The sequence below is a fragment of the Acanthochromis polyacanthus genome, chromosome 1, assembly GCF_021347895.1.
Source record: "Acanthochromis polyacanthus isolate Apoly-LR-REF ecotype Palm Island chromosome 1, KAUST_Apoly_ChrSc, whole genome shotgun sequence".
Lineage (NCBI taxonomy): Eukaryota > Metazoa > Chordata > Actinopteri > Pomacentridae > Acanthochromis > Acanthochromis polyacanthus.
The window spans coordinates 63,423,581-63,435,681 of NC_067113.1; positions in this window are offsets into that span (position 1 = coordinate 63,423,581).

A 12,101-nucleotide genomic window follows, 5' to 3' on the forward strand; every position below is an offset into this window, starting at 1 on the left:
AGTCCACATCCTCCATCTCACAGCAGGAAACTCAGCTCAGTGCACTACATTACATCCTATACTCTGTCTTCGTAGTTTGCTTGTGTTGCACTTCAAAGTTTCTATGAGTTGCACTGCATATATCAAGGTCATATTGTTTCTTTGTCTTTAATGGAGCATCAGTGAAGGTAAACATTTCTCTAAAGTCACTGATTAACCTAGTAAAAACTCATGTTTAGAAATTTTCTATGAAAATAATTCCTTTTCTGCCTTAAAATGTCTCAGATGTAACTCTACATTGTTAATTTTATTTAAAAATACATTAATCCATGTAGTGTCTACCTCTCTTTCCCCGACTCCCCTCTAAGCCGAAAGCCCACCGCTAACCTCAACTCTGCTCAAACACTGCAAAACTGCTCTATGCTGCACAATGGCAAGTTGTAATGTTAAAATAATTCATCCACACTTGAAACTGTTTTGAAGAAGAGCAATGCTACAGAAAACCAATCTTGCAAGTTCATATGGATTCTTTAGGTTAGTTACTGTATGTACACTACCTTTCAGAAGTTTGGAGTTACTTAGAAATGTCCTTACTTTTTTTAAACAAAAGCATTGTTTTCAATGAAGGTAACATTAAATCAATGATAAATCCAGTCTAGGCATTGTTAATGTGATAAATGACTATTCTAGCTGGAATTTTTAGTGGGATATCTCCATAGGGGTACAGAGGAACATTTCCAGCAACCATCACTCCTGTGTTCTAATGCTACATTGTGTTAGCTAATGGTGTTGAAAGGCTCATTGATGATTAGAAAACCCTTGTGCAGTTATGTTAGCACATGAATAAAAGTGTGAGTTTTAATGGAAAACATGAAATTGTCTGAGTGACCCCAAACTTTTGAACGGTACTGTATGTTGTCTCATATAGCCAGAACATTCTCTAGTGCTGACACTGTGCTGTGGAGAATTTTCTAGTTGCACCTTAGTATAATTCTGCAGTAGAGAACAGAAAGGTCTGATTTATTTATATTTTTTTAATTTATTCACAGTCCACATATACATTACTTTCCAATTTGCTCAGTCAGAACGTTATGTATGAAATCCTGGAAACCTGAGTCTGGATTTTTGAGATGGTCACAGGTGCACAGTGTTTCAGAGTGGAAGTGTTCAGCCATGGAGTTGACTACTTATTTCACTCACTAGCTGTATCTTCAAGCATATTAAAGAAGAAAAAGAAAAAACAGTAAATGGACATGGTGTCACGGGCCTTTCCTAGCCCCATGCCCTTCTGGTCATCCTCTCCTCTGCTGGTGTGTCTCCGGTTTATGCAGCTCTCTGCAGCTGCTGATCAGCCTGGATTGAGAGCAGCTGTGGGAGCCTGCACCTCATCCCATCCCCACCATAGATTAAAAAGACCGACTTCACATGGCAGTCGATATCGGATCATTACTGCCTGCTCAGTGCATCTGACATCGGTGCGACACTGACCCGCTGGAGCAGCCTACCTTTTACCCCCATGAATCCTCCGGAGTGAGAACCTGGGCCCCCCCAAGAAGCCGTCCTCCAGAGTGAGAAGGTGGACCCCTGCCATTCTCTAGGTGTGAAGACGTGGATCCCTTGCCTGCTCCAGTTGACCTATCCCCAGTACCCCGAAGATGACCCAGCGTCATCCCTGGAAAGCGCTGTCTGCTGGATGCTGTCAGCATCGGCGTGTGTCTCACCCCGACTGCCGGTCCCTGGGAGCCTGTCTTCCCCCTTCTCTCACCCGTAGTGAGCTCTGGCCTGAGCTGGCAATATATTTAGTTTGTTGCATATTGTAAATAAAACCCTGTTTAATCCAATCTGCCTGCTGTCTGCTCTGTGCACTCTCACTTGAGGTTCACATTTCCTATCGCACCGTAACACATGGTAACTAGGGAGAAAAAACAACTTCGTTTTTGCCAGAGGGGTCTTTAATCACCTTTTTTGCAAAATAAAAACTAATCAAAGTCCTATGTCTTGGTATAATTCTTGACTATAGACCTGCCAATTAAAACAAAGGCAAAAAAGGAAATGTAATTTCATTGATTGCACTGGCAAAGCGAGACCTGTCATCCTTGCACAACTCAGTTACATTAAAAAAATTGGCTACAGTATGTTGAAAGAAAATTTCTGCCTTAGCGTAAATGAATGCATTTAATGAACACATCTGCAAGGTTGCACAATGTCTTTGCTTTTTGCTCAAAGCAAGTGAGGCATCACAAACGTTCCTAAGGCTGCGTTTGCACTGCTGGTTAAGGAAAAGATCAACAGCTTCTGATGAAGAGTTTTCTGTATAAACTGGAAAACCAGTAAAACTTAAATTTGTAATAACAGATTCTTTTGACAGCATAGGGCAACAGAAGACAGACAACACTGACATATTATCACCTTAAAAATGCTGAAGTGGCTCACTTGTTAACCCTTTGATGTGCAGTGAGTCAGGAGATACCCAATTACCATTGCATTTGGGTCACTTTTGACCCATGTTGGGCATCAAAGGGTCAACCTTTTGGCATAGCTTTAGTCTCCATCAACCTCTAGGAAAAATATCCCTTTGTCTCCTAAATGCTTGAGATAGTTGGTTTGAAACTTTCCTCCTACAAAAAACAACTCCGTTACCTAGGTTACCTACAGCAGCAAGTCCTTGTAGGGGGGAGGTTGGGGATGGATGGATGGGATAACACACATCAGACTTTTACACTAAGGACTGCTGTTAATTGATTTTTCAAACCGACTGTTGACAGATTGTTGACAGTTTTAATCACAAGTCATAACTGTGACTGCATGCTTTTTATTGAAACCATGACAACAAAGAATGGCTATTTGTTTCCCCATTTTATTGTAAAGATCTGATCCTCTCCTGGTGGAGTTATGTGACGATTGGCATTGGTTTGTCTGTCAGTCTGTTAGCAACATGACTCAAAAATGAATTAATGAATTTTGATGAAATTTTCAAGGAAGGTCAGAAATGACACAAGGACCAAGTGATTAGATTTTAGCAGAGATGCGGCTTATAGTCTGGTCCACAGATTTGTTAAAGATTTCTGTATCATTGTGAGATAGCGGCTCTGTAACTATGACAGCAAGTGAACACTACATCAGCTGCCTGCGACGATCACATGATTGTGATCCTGCTACAACTCCACCACTGTGGACTTATCGGGACTTATCTGTCACAAATTATACAAGGAACAGTTGATTAAATTGTGGGGGTGCTTCTGAGTCCCATCAATTCCTCCCGCTATATATTTAGGTCACATGACTCGGAATCCGTACATAACGTATACATGCATAACACTCAGTTCAAGGTCATTTTGTGGTATATCTATATTAAATGGCCACAATCTATGTTGCTGTGATTTGTGATCACCAATACGTAATAAACAAATGCTGCATTTCTACAAAGAAAATGCTGCATTTCTGACAATATCGTAGGCTACGGGGGAATGAGCAGCCTTGGCGGAGTGCTGCGCTCTCTGAGTGCTTTTTTGTTTTTACTGTGACAGCTAAAACTAATGGAGAGTGAACAAAACAAACCAAAGTAATGTGTAAATGAGCTAAAATACAAAAAAAAGTGTTGTGGAGTTGAAGAGACCACAAGATTTGGTGATAATTCATGACTATCCAGCCCGATCTCATGAGGATTTGTGAAACTGTCACGTAAATTTTTGTTTCGGTTTCGTGCGCACCAACACGATTTCGTCATGTTTTTCGTGCCGCTCACAATGAAATGCACACCAATGTATTTTAAACGGCGGACTTTTCGTGCCACTCAGAACGTATTTCAAACGAATGGGTATATTATATTTTTAATGTGAAACCGTTGCGAATCCAACGCTATATTTTGCATTACATCATCCCTAACCATTACCCTAACCATAACCCTAACCATAACCCGGTGGTACACTTACCAATTTGCATAGGAATTTAAAGAATGTCCAAAAGCTGCAAACGCGATTCTAAGAATGTCCGACGGCTGCAAACGCGATTAGACAAACAGTATACGCCGATGGACAGCTTAGATTGTCATGAATCCGCCGGTATAAACCACTTTCAGATGTGATTACCACAGCGGGTTTCGTTGTGAGCAACACGAAAAACATTTCGTTGTGAGCGGCACGAAAAACATGACGAAATCGTGTTGGTGCGCACGAAACCGAAACAAAAATTTACGTGACAGTTTCACGAATCCTCGTGAGACCGGTTGGACTATCGATAAACTTTACATGCATACACATTACTTCATTACAGCATACAAAAATATTGGCCAAAACTGCTTTAACCAAAAGCAGACTGCAAACTGTTCAGTGTTCAATCGACCTTTCACTTCTACGTATTGTTATCATTCGAATAAAAAGATGATATAAAGCTTTAAGATATAAAGCTTTCATGATATTAGTATATAGTGTGAATATTTCTGGTACACCTGCTTTCTTGTTGCCCGGCCTGATGACTTTTTCATGCTTGAAATTTTTTGTCTAAGTGTGATGAAATGTGACTTTTAGTATTTGTGCGCCAAAGCTTTGTTTTTGGTGCAGATTCATTTTTAGTGCTACTTGCTAGTGACTGAAATGTGTCACAAAAATGCCATAACAACACATCTTGTCCGCTGTACCAAAAACTGAATTATATATATGTAAATGTAACCCAGGTTATTTTTTGTGACACACAAAATGACATAAGTTTATTGAATGCATCGGGTGCTGATTTACATGTGGCTTTACGTGCGTAGGATTTTACGGAGGTTCCCTGAACGCACCTCGAGCAGGTTACGTTCCATGCGTGCAGAAGTTTTCCTTCTCTTCCTGCACAGTTGCGAGAGGGAGAGCATGTAGCATGATGCTAGCTTCATGAAGTTTGAACTGTAAGTTGATTAATATGTTGGAGGACGAACTGAAAAGTGAATTCTGGTTGGAAGACAAACTGTGAAATGCATCAGACTGTTTTGTGAAACGGTAAATTCATGTCAAAAATCGCCAGAGAGAGAGAGAACTGTCGAGCTGCAGCGTGTCTGCTACAGGAGGAGTATCGTCAGGGCAAAGTCCGCCAGACATTTTGCTTTTATCCTGTGGTTTTGTCGGGAGGACGATCGTTTTTTCCTTCAGAGGACAACTTTTTTTTCTTCAGAGGACAACCGCTTTCCTTCAGAGGACGTCTTGGAGCAGGCCGCTGTTGCTGAAGGACGCCATCATCGTTCCCAGAGACGGAGACGTGGAGGCTGTGCTGTTCCAATATGGAGTTAGAACAGTCTCATAATTCACAAATGAACACAGAAGAACTCACAAATGTAAACTGCAATCCACAAATGCACACAGAAGAATTCACACATGTGAACTGGGGTTCACAAATGTAAACTGCAATCCACAAATAAATTAAGAAAGTTCACAAATGTATTTCTGCATTCACAAACTGCTTTTGTGTGTGAATCTTTTTTGAGACTGCTCTGCCGTCAGCTCGATCCACAAATGCATTTTTTTCAACACGGAAGTTTCTGTAGCCAATCAGATGTCTCCCTCCTTTCAGCCAATCACAAAAACTCACCCCACGTGGGGGTGGGTGTACTGTTCAGCCAATCATATGAACGCGTCCGCACAGCGTTATACTTCACCGTGTCATTGGGCTGAAGAATGAAGCTGCCCGTCGGAGAGACCATGGCGTCTGATGGGGACAATAGACCCTTTATTTGTTTACAAACATTGTGACGTTTTATGTGGCCGGGGCTTATGCTGGAGGCAAAAGCTGAGCGAGAAGTCAAGCGGGACTGGGAGTATATAGTTTGCGCTGGGAGTTTGCAGCGCAAACTCGAGCATTTTTAACCCGTTAAACTTCAGTGTACCGCCGGCGGTACACTTATTAATTTGCATAGGAATTTAAAGAATGTCCGAAGACTGCAAACGCGAATATATAAACATTATACGCCGATGGAAAGCTTAGATTCTCATGAATCCGCCGGTATAAATCACTTTCAGATGTGATTACCACAGCGGGTAATATAAACACATTTGTCCGACAAACAATGAATATCCATCCATCCTTTCTCTGTACACGGCTTCAACGTACACAGCGCGACTGACATTTCCGGGTTCATTATTACACACAAAAAAAAGATTCCACAAAAAACGGCCATAATCCAACCTTGGACATCCAGATGACACAAGCCAGTAAACTATTTTGTCCAAAACATGTCTTGAAGTCGGTATATAATCCACGAATCGGTCGTTTTAAAGGAAATACACCTCGCGATGCGCGTCCAATATGCCCTGTATTTCTCGTCATATTTTTTTTATTTACAAATAGAATATTAGCGATTTTTTGTACTGAAAATGGCTGGAATTGACTGCAGCTGATCGTCTCTGGAGAGACAGCAGGTCCGATTTGTGGCACTGGCAGCGAGCAGTGACACTTTTTGTGGCACCGCTGCGGTGCCACGGTTAATGCCACTGTTTGGGCGAGATGCCACTGCCGCAGCGGCATTTCCAGTGGCCTCTGGAGATGCCAGCAGAGATACCACGGTTAATGCCACTGTTTAGGGAACATGCCACGGTTAATACCAGTACTTTTACCGCTGTTTAGGCGAGATGCCACGGTTAATGTCAGTATCAATGTCACATTGAGCCTAGTCTCAATGTGATAGAGACTAGGCTCTATCAACTTTTCTAAAATGTCGTCCTGCTGTGTTTTTGGATGCCAGAATAGGAGGAATTACATTGGTGAACGCAAATTAAAGTTTTATAGGATTCCACCGAACACTCGTGCTCAGAGGGAACGAAGACAGTTGTGGTTGAATGCACTGAGGCGAAAAGACTGGACAGAGACGATCAGCTGCAGTCAATTCCAGCCATTTTCAGTACAAAAAATCGCTAATATTCTATTTGTAAATAAAAAATATTAAATTCAATTCAATTCAGTTCAGCTTTATTCCAGACACTGGGTCCAAATACACACACCATAAGAACAAGGACACAACAGGACACACAAAAAAAAATACAATCAAAAACAATAACCCGTTAAATATGACGAGAAATACAGGGAATATTGGACGCGCATCGCGAGGTGCATTTCCTTGAAAACGACCGATTCGTGGATTATATACCGACTTCAAGACATGTTTTGGACAAAATAGTTTACTGGCTTGTGTCATCTGGATGTCCAAGGTTGGATTATGGCCGTTTTTTGTGGAATATTTTCATCTGTGTGTAATAATGAACCCGGAAATGTCAGTCGTGCTGTGTACGTTGAAGCCGTGTATAGAGAACGGATGGATGAATATTTGTTGTTTGTCGGACAAATGTGTTTATATTATCCGCTGTGGTAATCACATCTGAAAGTGGTTTATACCGGCGGATTCATGAGAATCTAAGCTTTCCATCGGCGTATAATGTTTATATATTGGCGTTTGCAGTCTTCGGACATTCTTTAAATTCCTATGCAAATTAGTAAGTGTACCGCCGGCGGTACACTGAAGTTTAACGGGTTAAAAATGCTCGAGTTTGCGCTGCAAACTCCCAGCGCAAACTATATACTCCCAGTCCCGCTTGACTTCTCGCTCAGCTTTTGCCTCCAGCATAAGCCCCGGCCACAAAAAACGTCACAATGTTTGTAAACAAATAAAGGGTCTATTGTCCCCATCAGACGCCATGGTCTCTCCGACGGGCAGCTTCACTCTTCAGCCCAATGACACGGTGAAGTATAACGCTGTGCGGACGCGTTCATATGATTGGCTGAACAGTACACCCACCCCCACGTGGGGTGAGTTTTTGTGATTGGCTGAAAGGAGGGAGACATCTGATTGGCTACAGAAACTTCAGTGTTGAAAAAAATGCATTTGTGGATCGAGCTGACGGCAGAGCAGTCTCAAAAAAGATTCACACACAAAAGCAGTTTGTGAATGCAGAAATACATTTGTGAACTTTCTTAATTTATTTGTGGATTGCAGTTTACATTTGTGAATCCCAGTTCACATGTGTGAATTCTTCTGTGTGCATTTGTGGATTGCAGTTTACATTTGTGAATTCTTCTGTGTGCATTTGTGGATTATGAGACTGTTCTAACTCCATATTCCAAGGAGTGGTAGGAACCAAGTTCAAAGAGAGGATTGAAATTTTTTTTGTACTTTACTGTGAGAACTCAGACTATTTTCTTTTAGTTGTTGGATCCAACAAAGGTAAAAAAAAAAAAAAACTGCTTAAAAGACAATATCTAAGTGCTGACCACAGTTCAAAAAAAGGTAAAAAAAACTGTTAAAAGACTCATAAAAACTGTTAAAAGACTAATACCTGAGCCAACAGGAAAATGACATAAAAAGTATTAATTGCTTAGTCTAAGTGGTCAGGGTTGATTCAGAAACACCTATTTGTTTTGTTTTGTTTGGTTTTGTTTTGTTATGGGGGAATGCGCTCAAATTGAGAATGAAATCTTGTTCATAAATATATGTTTTGTTATTACAGCTAATGCAGTGGTTGTGTGTGTGGTTCTTGTGTGGTGGAATTCCCTTTGCTCCATTTGTAGAGTGCTACTGCCAATCTCCTTGCCCAACCTAGTGATTTTTGTGAACCTGAGAACCAAGTAAGTTGAATGGAATCAGAACTGTATGAACTGTATTTTGGGTCCGAGATCTATTGACTTATATATATATTTTTTTTTAGAAAATCATTGATATAGACATCTTAGATATTAGACCCAAGGTCACCAGCACAGACTTTTCTCCATACCTAAGGTTTCAGGTAAGGAGTGTTACATAAACATTCCAGCATTTTCTTGGAGCTGACTCGGATGACTTGGAGTTTGGTTTACCAAAGTTCCCTGTGAGGACCATCAGGACTTGAAAGTGAACGATCAGGAGGGAGAAAAGGACGAGTCAGTATGTGAGTGCAGGGACACGATGAAAGAGAGAGATAATGGAGTTGAAGTGAAGTGTTGGGGCGGCTGGCAGACAGCAATGTCAAAACTCAGTCTGATGGGGAAATGATGCATGGAGAGAAAAAAACTAGAGAGTAATTAAGCCTCCACTTAGGAGGATGGGACTTTTTAAAAGGTTGCCCTCATTCATCTTTCATTGCCAAACTCCTTTTTTGTCAATTGTGTGAGGAAAATGTTTAAATTTCTCAGTTTCAAGTTGTGGTTTCACTCAGAATTTTTCTTTGGTGTCTCCCAGTGTGAGCTGTTGAAGCTTTATAATGAAATATCTGTGTTGTTTTCTCTTGTGAAGTGCCTCCACAGGACGTGTGATGACAGGGAGGAGTTTTGATTCCAGTTCAACACAAGGACAAACGTCAAGAACGTCAACACAAATTTCCCTCAGAGCATGGCAGCAAGCAAAATTGTGGGATAAATTTATACATGGATTTTGGATGAGCTTTTTATCACACAAATGTCTCTCTGCTACTAAATATTGTAAGTGACAGTGTTTTGATCACGGGTACGTGAAATTTTCAGATTTATGAATATTATATTGTGTTTTGGCCTGTTCAGGATGCAGCGAATAAAACAAGAAAACACTCGGAGAGCACAGTGCTCCATCAAAACTGCTCAGTTGTTGTATCATTTCTGACAGCCGAAATCTTGAAAAACGTTGAGGCAGAAATCATTGAAACATAGAATGTGGCCATTTAATATAGATGTATGCACAAACAAGATCACAATCATGTGACCGTCAGCAGGCAGCTGATGTAGTGTTCACTTGTTGTCATAGTTACAGTGACGCCACTCCGTTATCAATGATACAGAAATCTTTAACAAATCTATGGATCCAGATTATAAGCTGCATCACTGCTAAAATCTAATCAGTTGGTCCTTGCGTCATTTCTGACCTTCCCTGAAAATTTCATCAAAATTTGTTAGTCTGTTTTTGAGTAATGTTGGTAACAGACAGACAGACAAACGTATGTTGATTGTCACATAACGCCGCCATTCCATGGTAGAGTAACAACCCTGTCATGGCTGCAGAGTATTTGGGTCTATTTTTGCTGATGTGGCTGTACAACAAAGCCACTCTGGGTTTTTTTTATATAAATATCAACTGTTGGTCCAAATTCCCATCTGTTTTTGAGGGGAATTTGAGATTTTATTTATGAAAGCTGGGTCAAACAGTATTATTTTGGCCTGACTGGACAAAAATTCTAGAATTATTTGCAGCATCTTGTAATTTAAGTGGTCTGAGAGCAGTGGATTAGAAAGAGGACGGGTTTGAATCCTGGATAAAGCCACAAATGACAAAGTTTTAAACTGTCTTTGCATATTTGTATCTGATGGGAGGGATGTGAAAGAGAGAGAGGGAAAAGCTCTACATTACATTGTGTATGCAGTGCATTTCTACTTTTATTTTGTTGCGCCTAGTATATTACTTAACTGAGTTTTAACTTTCACAAATTTCACAAACTCAAATAAAAGTTTGTGAAATAAGTGAAAAACTGTAAAAACTGAAGAAACAATCTGAAAGTAAAAACTTACTGTTTTGTTGTGGCTGTAATTTACACAATAGTACAAGAACTACAAGTTCAGCCAATAAAAAATATACAGTATTCTGCGTATATGACACATCCACTCTGTGAACAATCCCCATATAATGTGATGTCATGTACAGTCACATCAGTAGCATGCAAATTCTGTCAAATTTCACTGGGAATTTCTCACTTTTTACACTTTGAGTGTCATTTGATGGTGTTTGCTGACACACAATGAAACTTGTGTCGATGATGATGATAGCAGTCTATGAATCTGTGCGCAATGTTGCAGAAGGAAAGCTATATTACGGCCACTAAACATAAAGGACAAAATGATGGTTTTTAGCTAATTAAAAGGAAACTGACCACACTTGCACCATAATTCTTCTAAATACGGCCGTCCAGTAAAGAGCTTCAATGAAGCACATACAGAACAGTAAGTTGTAAAAGTAAGATGCCTGAAAAGCAGTCAGGATCCCTCCCACCCACAACAACAACCACTTATGTTGTCAAAAGTTAAAACCAGACACTTTGCAGTGAGACATTTCTGAGCTTGTCTAGCTAGTAAGCCTAGTGTTGTTAAATAGCAGTCTGTGTTAATATTTTACATGAAACAAGTACTAGAAAAACTGTGACTAACTTCAATCCATCTTGTTTAACCTTAAAAATCACATCCTCATAGCCTTCACAGTGACTCCAGAAAAACATATGCATGTTAGTGGTGTGATGCAATTATAAAATTTATCAAATTAATTAGAGGCATTGTAATTAATCGTGATTAATTGCATTTATTTCAAATAGCAATATTTGATACAACAAGCAAATATTTTCAATTCAAATAAATTTTGGTTGATGACTGAATCGATGAATAAACATATACGTGACCATAAACAGCAAAAAAGTTTGTTTCATTTATATTTATCTGCACTTTTCATCTGTCTGCTACATCCACATACTACTGCAAACTCACTGTGCAATGATGTGATTATATTCAATATTTTAAGACTTCTTGTAGACTGAAGCGCTTTCAATGTCTTCTAAAGTGGTCTATTATGGGATGGCTACACTGTTTGCTGGTAACAGGACCGTCGTAGGTAACGTTAGCTCTGGTGCTAACGGCTACATGTTCTACACTGAGGTGATACCGTCGATTTGAAGTGATGCAGTGATCAGAAAAATCTTTGTTGCACAATTTGAACACAACCACGCTTTTATCCAAGCTGCCATCAGAAAGATTTTTAAAAGAAAACTTTCCTCCCAACAAGCTCAGTGCATCTCATCTTCCTTCACTGTTCACCAGACTTTGTCCTGACATCACTAAATGCATCCTGTGTATCTTCTTCACAGTTGCAAACAGACTTTAGGTTTATTACCACCTACTGGGCTGGAGTGTGCGTCAGTGTTACTGGTGTGCCAGAAATTAGGGAACTGAGAAAGGTGTGATCAGGGCTTAAAGTTTTCCGGCGCTGCGCCGGATTTCCGGCGCATGGAAGTGTACCATTTAAAAAATTTCATCCATCTCCGTCACGAAGGCTCCAAGCATGTGCGTCATTGTGCATTCAGTTGCTCCGCTTTAATCAATCAAACTCCAAATCCTACATTAAAAAATATACACCTTCTGTCCAGGCATGCGGCTTTCTGATAGAACTTTTATCCAAT